The following is an 8,865-nucleotide window of genomic DNA, read 5'->3' on the forward strand; positions in this document are numbered from 1 at the left end:
GGGAGACGTATCATGGGCCAAATTCAGCCCGTCGTTACAGTCGGCCCGTTTGTGGACCGTTAGTCTGTTGGGCCATTTTCATAGCATCACCAAATACGGCCTATTATCGGCCCGTTATGGTCAGCCCATAAAATGTACGATTTCCATTAAAGGCCCGTCTACGGCCCATTAAAGGCCCGTACAAGACCCATAAATGAGTCGGCGGCCCATGGATCCTACGAGACGTACAAGGCCCATGGATCCTACGAGACGTATAAGGCCCATGGATCCTGCGAGACGTAGAAGGCCATGGATCCTACGTGACGTAGAAGGCCCATGGATCCTACGAGATGTAGAAGGCCCATAGATCCAACGGCCCGTGAAGGGCCATGGTCGGGCGAGTTGGCCTCCATTTGAACGATATAGCATATTCAAAGAATTATCCTACTCAATACTATCACCTCTAAAAGCATACACTATTACAATAAAGAGATCGAGGCATAGAAAGGTAGAATAATCCTACACTATACAATAAAGAAATTACAGCCGATTATACCCACTGGGCATTATGGTTCGGCACAGGTGATAATGAAGCATACACAAACAACAAATTACATACACTGGGCACATACAGCTCATACATCATGGACGCGCATCAACTTAACTCCATTTGAACTATAATCTCTTCAGAAAATAGGATTGGCCGGATTCAGATAGCAAAAATTTCAGTCTGCAAAATCTCCAATTCCTTCATGGTTACCTCAGTGTCTTGTTTCATTTTTTGACTCCTGCATCTAATACCTGCATGTGTAGTCTCAACTTGTTGATTATACGTTGACAATCATGTACACGTTGTCTTGCCACCTCTAGTTGATGCTCGAGAACATCAGCACATTCCAATTCCAATCCATAATCATTCGGTAACGGCCATGCCGCTCTGCTCGCAGATCTTTGTGTTGATGTCGCTTCATCCTGAAATGTTTCTGTAAGTACACATGACTAGGGTAAAAATATAGTTACAATAGTGAAGCGAACAAGACACTATTTTGTACTACATGGCAAAATAGGACTAACAATAATGTTACACGTCACTTTCAAAAAAAAATGTTACACGTCATGAAGCATAAGTAGGTGATATTTTCAAAATTATAAAAAATATAGTCTGTGTAGCCTGCATAGCTCACCAGAGGAGCATGATGTTGGGGCCCAATCAAAAACACAGACAAGTTACAAATTTAGACAGCACGTTGCGTATAAGTAAGCAAGCAGTTGGCCATTCTGTGCCTCAATTAAAGTCTTATGGAGCATAATGAAGAGCAGAGGGTTTCATACAAACATACTACAGCAGGAAAAATTATGCAATCATTAGCGTAGTATAAACTAGATTGTGAGCCTCATGCAATAATAGTTGGTTAATAGACTTCAAAGCTTCAGGCACACTTTGAAAGAGTAATTAAATGGTAAGGCCTTTAATTATGTCAACTAATAGTGATACAAGTACCGAACATCGGGTATGATTATTTGGGCATCTCATTAACTGAGGACAAATAAAGCAATTGAAAAGAGAAAATTAACTATGCCTGAAACAAACAAGGAATTGAACCGTTGAGTTGCATACAGTGACTTACCTTAGCAGGTTGAAGAGGCTCAACACAGCTCCTACTTCTCTTGCAAGGCTCCTTCCTAACATCTTGTACTTGGAAATCCTCAATCTTATCTTCGTTGCACCCCCTCTGCAAGGTGACACAAACTAGTTACTCGTCTCCTTGAAAGATAAATATGAATACTTTCCAGTCTGTGAACACAAAAGGATGAGATTATAACAAAACAACACCACATAATGAAACATGCCGCATCTCTTGCACTTGCACACAATGAAATGAGCATTTACTATGTCTGCACTATGTAAAAACTAGGCATACCTTTGAACTGGATCTCCAGGTACTCTTGGAGAGCATACTGTAGCGTACAGCCAAACCTTTATGTCACCTATGAGTTAGACAAGGCCCCACTACAGCAGCCCTTAGTGTTTAAATCGTTGACAAGCTCTGTTAGAGTGTTAGGTGAAGAACAACAAGTAATCAAAGCAAACAATCCTAGTATGGCTGGCTGATGCAAACAAGCAATTGAACGGATGTGTGAGCAAATCTTACATATCAAGAAAAGAAGCAAAGAAGGAGGCTTAAAGACCATCACTTGACTGATCAGATTTAAGGGGCATTTAAACATCATGTGCAACGTATGAACTAACATAAACATTGCATATTCCAGATTCTACAATGGAATGCACATGTATTAGGTTATGCCATGTATGATGATGCCTAAATGTACAGATAGCAGGCAGGAGTGATTCATCATTGCACGCACAATTGAATTGCAGGTTAAGAGATAGTTCGATTCCGCCTTTTCAGAGCATATTGTCAAAATAAGCCATAAAAGATGTAAAGAAGTCATTTTTGAGTTATGGGCTTGGGCTTAACTAATTTCGCTTTGGAGGGGGGTGTTTCGGGTAGAACCTAACTAAAAATTGAAGGGAAGGGGAATAGTGAAATGACTCTGTTGTCTGCCTATATTACACTCAAAATGCAACTGTTGACGCCCGTGTCACACCTGACCCTCAAGTAAAAACAAACACGCAAGCATTCATTTCCCTGCCCGCTTGCATCTCCTCTCCCCTTTCCCTCTACCTTGATCCCCTGCCTGCAGCACTAGCGTTCCTCCAGCGAGCCGTCGCCACCGGTCCCATCTGGCCTGGTCCTCGATGATGCTATGTCCAGCTAGGCTACATGGTCGGCGGGTAGGGGCAAATCTCCCTGGCTGCTCCTTCCTCTGGCGCCGCCCCTCATTCTCATGGTCTCCAGCAGCTGCTCCAATGTGGTTCGTCCAACGCACTACTCCGGCGGGCGCTGCACAACTACGGCTGATGCCACACCCCTCCTCCCAGGCCATGGCCTTGAGGTGCTGTTGAAGGATGAGCTCATCCAACAAGGTGAGGTTCTCCTATGATTTTTTGCCAAATTTTCATTTTGATCCACTATACGATGAATTGCTATGAGCTGCTTCTGCTGCTGCTATATGATGCATTGCTATGAGCCTGCTGCTACTATATGATGAATTGCTATGAGCTGCTGCTGCTGCTGTATGATGAGTTGCTATGAGCCGCTGCTGCTGCTATATGATGAATTGCTATGAGCTGCTGCTGCTATATGATGAGTTGCTACAAGCTGCTCCTGCTGCTGCTATATGATGAATTGCTATGAGCTGCTCCTGCTGCTGCTATATGATGAATTGCTAGGAGCTGCTGCTGCTATATGATGAATTGCTGTGAGCTGCTGCTGCTATATGATGAATTGCTATGAGCTGCTGCTGGTATATGATGAATTGCAGACTGCTGCTGTTGTATGATGAGTTGCTATGAGCTGCTGCTGCTGCTATATGATGCTTTCAGGTGGTGCTGCTATACGATAATAACCAGCCACTTGGACCATCGAATTTCAATAAATAATGGCTCTTCATTTAAATGTGGGTCATGCATTCTTCATTTAAATTAGGCAATGGGATCTCTATGGAAAACATTGACCAAAGTAGATTGTGCCAAGTAGATGGTATCTTTGTATTTGCATTTTGAGCAAATAGTGATGGTCTGTTTTCCTATCATATTAATTACTGCACTGGGTTCAATTTGTGATGTTTGCAAGTCAAATTAATTTCCATATGGGCAGCAAAATGAAAAAATATAATGCAATCTAGACTTTCCACTAATCATACCAAAGATAAGCTAAAATGCAATGAAAAGAACTGGTTGGCTTATTACATGGAGCTTATATTCACAGGTGCTTATTTTCTTAGGATAACTCATAATAACTGTCCCTAAGAAACTTGGCTAATAGAACTGGCATACAAATAACATGTCACAATGATTGCAATGGAGGAGTGACGTACCATAGCACACTGTATAGGCTCACCGCTGCCTCTCCTTTTTTTTGCGATGTTTCATGAAATTGCCACATACATCTTGTACTTTTTCATTGTGTAACCCTATCTGCAAGTTGACACGGCTAATTTCAGACATCTCTACATGATACTACATTGCATATCCCTTGCGCATATTTAAACCACCAATTAACAATTGTGTGCGTACCATAAACTAGCCATGACTCTGTATGATGGACTAGCAGGCACTCTAAGGGAGCCTAATGTAGTGCACTGGAATTCCTACATGCCACCTGCGATTTTCTGTAATGTACTGCCCCTGTTCCTAAATATATGTCTTTGTAGAGATTCCAGTATGGACCACATACAGATGTATATAGATGCATTTTTGAGTGTAGATTCACTCATTTTGCTCATTATGTAGCCTATAGTGGAATCTCTAGAAATACTTATATTTAGGAATGGAGGTATGAGGTAGTATCATGTATGACATCTACATATCTAATTTAGCAGCCAGTAGTAGAAATCATTGTCTGCACAAAGAGATTACTGGTCGAAAATCCTAGCAAAGCATAGAACAATACAAGAGAGAGAGATGCGCTTACAAGATCATAGCAATGCCTCAGTCCAGGATCTTGGTTGGCCAAGATGTTAGATCCAGAAGAAACATCGTCCTTGTAGTTTTTGCCAGCTGCATAACAGGTAACAGCGACCGGTTAGTATATTTGAAGTACATCGGGCAGGTGATGTTGGATGGGTTTAAAGGTGACAAGTACCTAGGCCGTGGCGGGTGCTTGGTATCTCTCCAGACGGTGGGAATCAGGTTAGAAACGTCAAGGGTGATGACGCTGCGCTGGCTGTCGGGGTCCGGTAAGGAGATCTAGAACCATCGAGTAGGGTGTTTGTGGAGCGGCTCCGGTAGGGTGGACTACGGTGTGGGCGAAGCGGATCCGTGGCCGTGGACGAGGGCGTAGGTGAAGCTGCTCCGGTGGTTGGGTTAAGGATGGTGTCAACGACGTGGATCTGCGGCCGTGGACGGGGCATCAGAAGTTGCTCCAGTGGTTGGGTTAAGGATGGTGTCGACGATGCGGATTTGCGGCCGTGGACGGGGCGTCAGAAGCTGCTCCGGTCGTTGGGTTAAGGATGGTGTCGACAATGTGGATCTGCGGCCATGGACGGGGCGTCAGAAGCTGCTCCGGTGGTTGGGTTAAGGGTGGTGTCGACGATGCAGATCTGCGGCCGTGGACGGGGCGTCAGAAGCTGCTCCGGTAGGTTGGAAGAGGGTGCGAGGAAGCGGATTTGAGGCCGTGAACTTGTGAGTTGGCAAAGCGGCCTCGGTAGGGTTGAGAATGGTATCGGCGAAGCTACTCCGGTAGGGTTGAGGAAGGTATTGGCGAAGCGGCTCCGGTAGGGTTGAGGAAGGTGTCGGCGAAGCGGCTCCGGTAGGGTTGAGGAAGGTGTCGGCGAAGAGGATCAGAGGCCGTCGACGGGGGTGTCGGTGGGGCGACTTCGGGGGGTGTGGACGAAGCGTCTCCGGTGGGGAGTACGAATGAGCCGCTACAGATGCGCGGCGGTTGACGAGAGTACCGGCGAAGCAGATCGGGCGCCATGGACAAGGCCGACACTGAATGGGCTGTGGTACAGTGGTGGATGAGCAGTCTACTTGTTTCTAGGGGAGGTGGGAGGGATAGATGCGGCCGCAGAAGCAGATCCGGCGAGGTGGACGCCGCTGGTAGTGAATGGGCTATGGTACGCCGGTGGATGAGCAGTCTAGGGTTTCGAGAGGGCATGGGAGAAAGGGCGATGAAGTACGGACGGCGTGATGTAAGATGCTCTGGTGCTGTGGAGTTAGTTGTTTTTGCGGGAGGGGAGAGGAAATGGGGGTGCTGTGTAGTGGGGGAACCAGAAGTTACCAAAGCAGCCCCGACCTATCATGTAGATGAGGGCGGTATTGTAACTGTTGGTCTCCGTGCACCAAGGACAAAAGGGGGATTTCGCATGCTAAAGACTAAGGTGGCGGAAATTTTAGAAGAGGCGGGAGATTTTGCCGCCCGTGGGATCGTTCGTATCCATTTTCAACTAATTTTGGACCATGCTAGCGGGAAGGTCATGCTAGACCGTGTACACGGGGCACGCGTCAGCAGTTAATAACTGGTGTGAAGTCCACCCCAGAAGAAAAGACAATAACTCGGGATGATGCGCTGATAACTTGGACGTTCACACGGGCGCGGCCAATCGTACGGGTGTAGTGGCGCGTTCACAAAAAAGGGATCAAACGCTCAGCCTATGTATTTCTCGTGTAAATAGATATTTTAGTGCCATTGGTTATTTACTTTAAACATAATGCATTGACGTGTTAGTGTAGAGGCGCACAAAAAGAAATGGATATTGTAGTCAGCTACTTAAAAGTGTTACCTCATATGATTACATAGCCTCCATTTCATAAATTGCGTACCCGTTGAATTCATATATGAATATTACATATATTACTTCAAAATAGAAACTTAAATCATCCAAGACTAATGAATTTGAATGCAAGAGTAACAATGGTGCATATACATGATAGCCACATTGGTTGTTTGAAGAAATATCACTGTAACTTTGGCATGCACAATTGAAAAGGTTTATTTAAATAGAAAAAATGTGATATGTGAGTGTCCAATCTTTATAGCATTGAATCGATATTGTACCTTTGGCCACGATACGAAGTAAATATTGACTTATGTTCGAGCGATGAACGTCCACGATCGCTAGATAGTGATACGTGAATGAATTGTGCAATCTCTCTCACACGCATACATATCTCATTTTCTTGTGGGCATCGGAATCACACACGCGCACTTCGTGTATTTCTCTCCCTCCGTCAGGGTTAAATTCGTCTTTCTACCCCGTCCTACAAGTCTCTCACACAGAAACACACACGCTCTCTATGTCTAACACGCCCACCCCTTTAATTCCGCCCACCCACAGCCACTAATGTCTCAAAGTATAATAATTTCTCTCACACATATGCTATCTACCTATCCCTTAATATAGCTAGATATGTGTCACACAAACTCCTTCTCCATACTAGCAAGATGCCCATGCATTGCACGGAACATCAAGATGCATTTGTATGAGAAGTTTATCTCGTGGGAGAAAATCATGAACGAGGGAATGCATTATTTGCAAATGCGGAGAGGGGTGTGCGTATCTTTTTGCAAAATTACCATAGTTTCCTTCCTGTCCGTCGGATATAAATCGGATGGCCTATATTGCAGGATGGCAGGAGCACCATCATCACCAACTCTGTTTTTTTTATAAGAGAGTAGAGATATGTGAGTGTCACTACCCCCCCCCCCACACACCCACACTTCCCAACACCGAAGGAGTAGGGTGACACCTCGATCTTGATACTAATCTATCGACTGGCTTCTCTCTCAAACATACACACACACACACTACCCGGCACCGAAGGAGTAGGGTGGCACATCGATCTTGATAATAATCTATCTACCCCTCTTTCAAACACACACACACACACACTCGCTAGTTGTGCCTCTATGCCTACCGCGCACACTCTCGATACGTCTTTCTCTCCCTCCCCCCAACAATGATAGCAGAAGGGTGACAACTTGATCTGATCATAATCTGTCAATTGGTTTGTCTCTCAAACATTGTGTCTCGGTGCCTCGCTCGGTAGCCCCCTCGATATGTAGACTTCTTGCGCGCGCACAGCTGTAGTGACGATGACGCTGAACCCAGTGTGCCTTGTTTTTACCGGCCTCATGTGATAGTTTTCACCCTGTTTTCTGTTAATTAACAAGGCACCCTTTTCTTTGTTACTACTAGTGAATCTGAAATCATTCGAGGCCGACATAAAATATATCACTTCAACCCAATTATCGCAGCAACTATTTTAAAATAAATTAGCTAGCTGCCAGTGCGTTGCACGGAACATCAAGATGCATTTGTATGAGTAGTTTATCTTGTGAGAGAAAAGGTTAAACGAGGGAAGGCCTTATTTGCGAACGTGGAGAGACGTGTGGGTATATTTTTTGCAAAATTGCCATAGTTTCTTTCCTATCCGTTAGATATAAATCCGACGGCCTATATTGCAGGATGGCACGCACACCATCATCACCAACTCTGTTTTCTACTCCCTCCGTCCTAAAATACTTGTCATCAAAATGGATAAAAAGAGATGTATCTAAAACTAAAATACGTCTAGATACATTTCCTTTTATCCATTTTGATGACAAGTATTTCCGGACGGACGGAGTATTTGTCTTTTTAGAGATTTCAACAAGTGACTATGACCGGACCTCACCAACATACTCAAAAAAGTAGTCCATAATTTTGATGTTACCCTCTTTTCTTGGCGGTGCAGTGCCATCTGGATACCTCATAAATAAATCAAGGACAAATCTGACCCCTTCCTGAAAAGACATACGGAGCAAAATGAGTGAATCTACACTCTAAAATATGTCTACATACACATCCGTATGTGGTAGTCCATTTGAAATCTAAAAAATACAAATATTTAGGAACGAATCGAGTATATATAAGAGTAGACATGGAGATATATCTCCACCATGGTCTACAACAAAAATGTGCCGGGCTAGTTAGCGCCGGATGCTCGCAACGCGATGACATGAGTTCGAATTCTCTCTTTTAACTTTATATTTTTATATTATATATTACTCTACTTATTTAATATATACTTCTTTCGCTACTGTACTGACAGTGAAACCCACAGAGTACTTAGAATACAAGATTAAGGATGGACTTGTTTCTTTTTAACTTTATGTACGAAGCTGTAGCCACCATGCAAGTCACGTGTATACTATACATGCGATTAACTTTTTATAGAGGGACAATCATAGAGGCAATTAACTCAAATGGATTGGATGTCACTCTATTATTTCCAGCATAAAGAGCATCTCCAACGGCAGCCGGCAAATTTCCTCCCGC

Source organism: Triticum urartu, chromosome 2 (genome assembly GCF_003073215.2).
Source record: "Triticum urartu cultivar G1812 chromosome 2, Tu2.1, whole genome shotgun sequence".
NCBI classification, from domain to species: domain Eukaryota; kingdom Viridiplantae; phylum Streptophyta; class Magnoliopsida; order Poales; family Poaceae; genus Triticum; species Triticum urartu.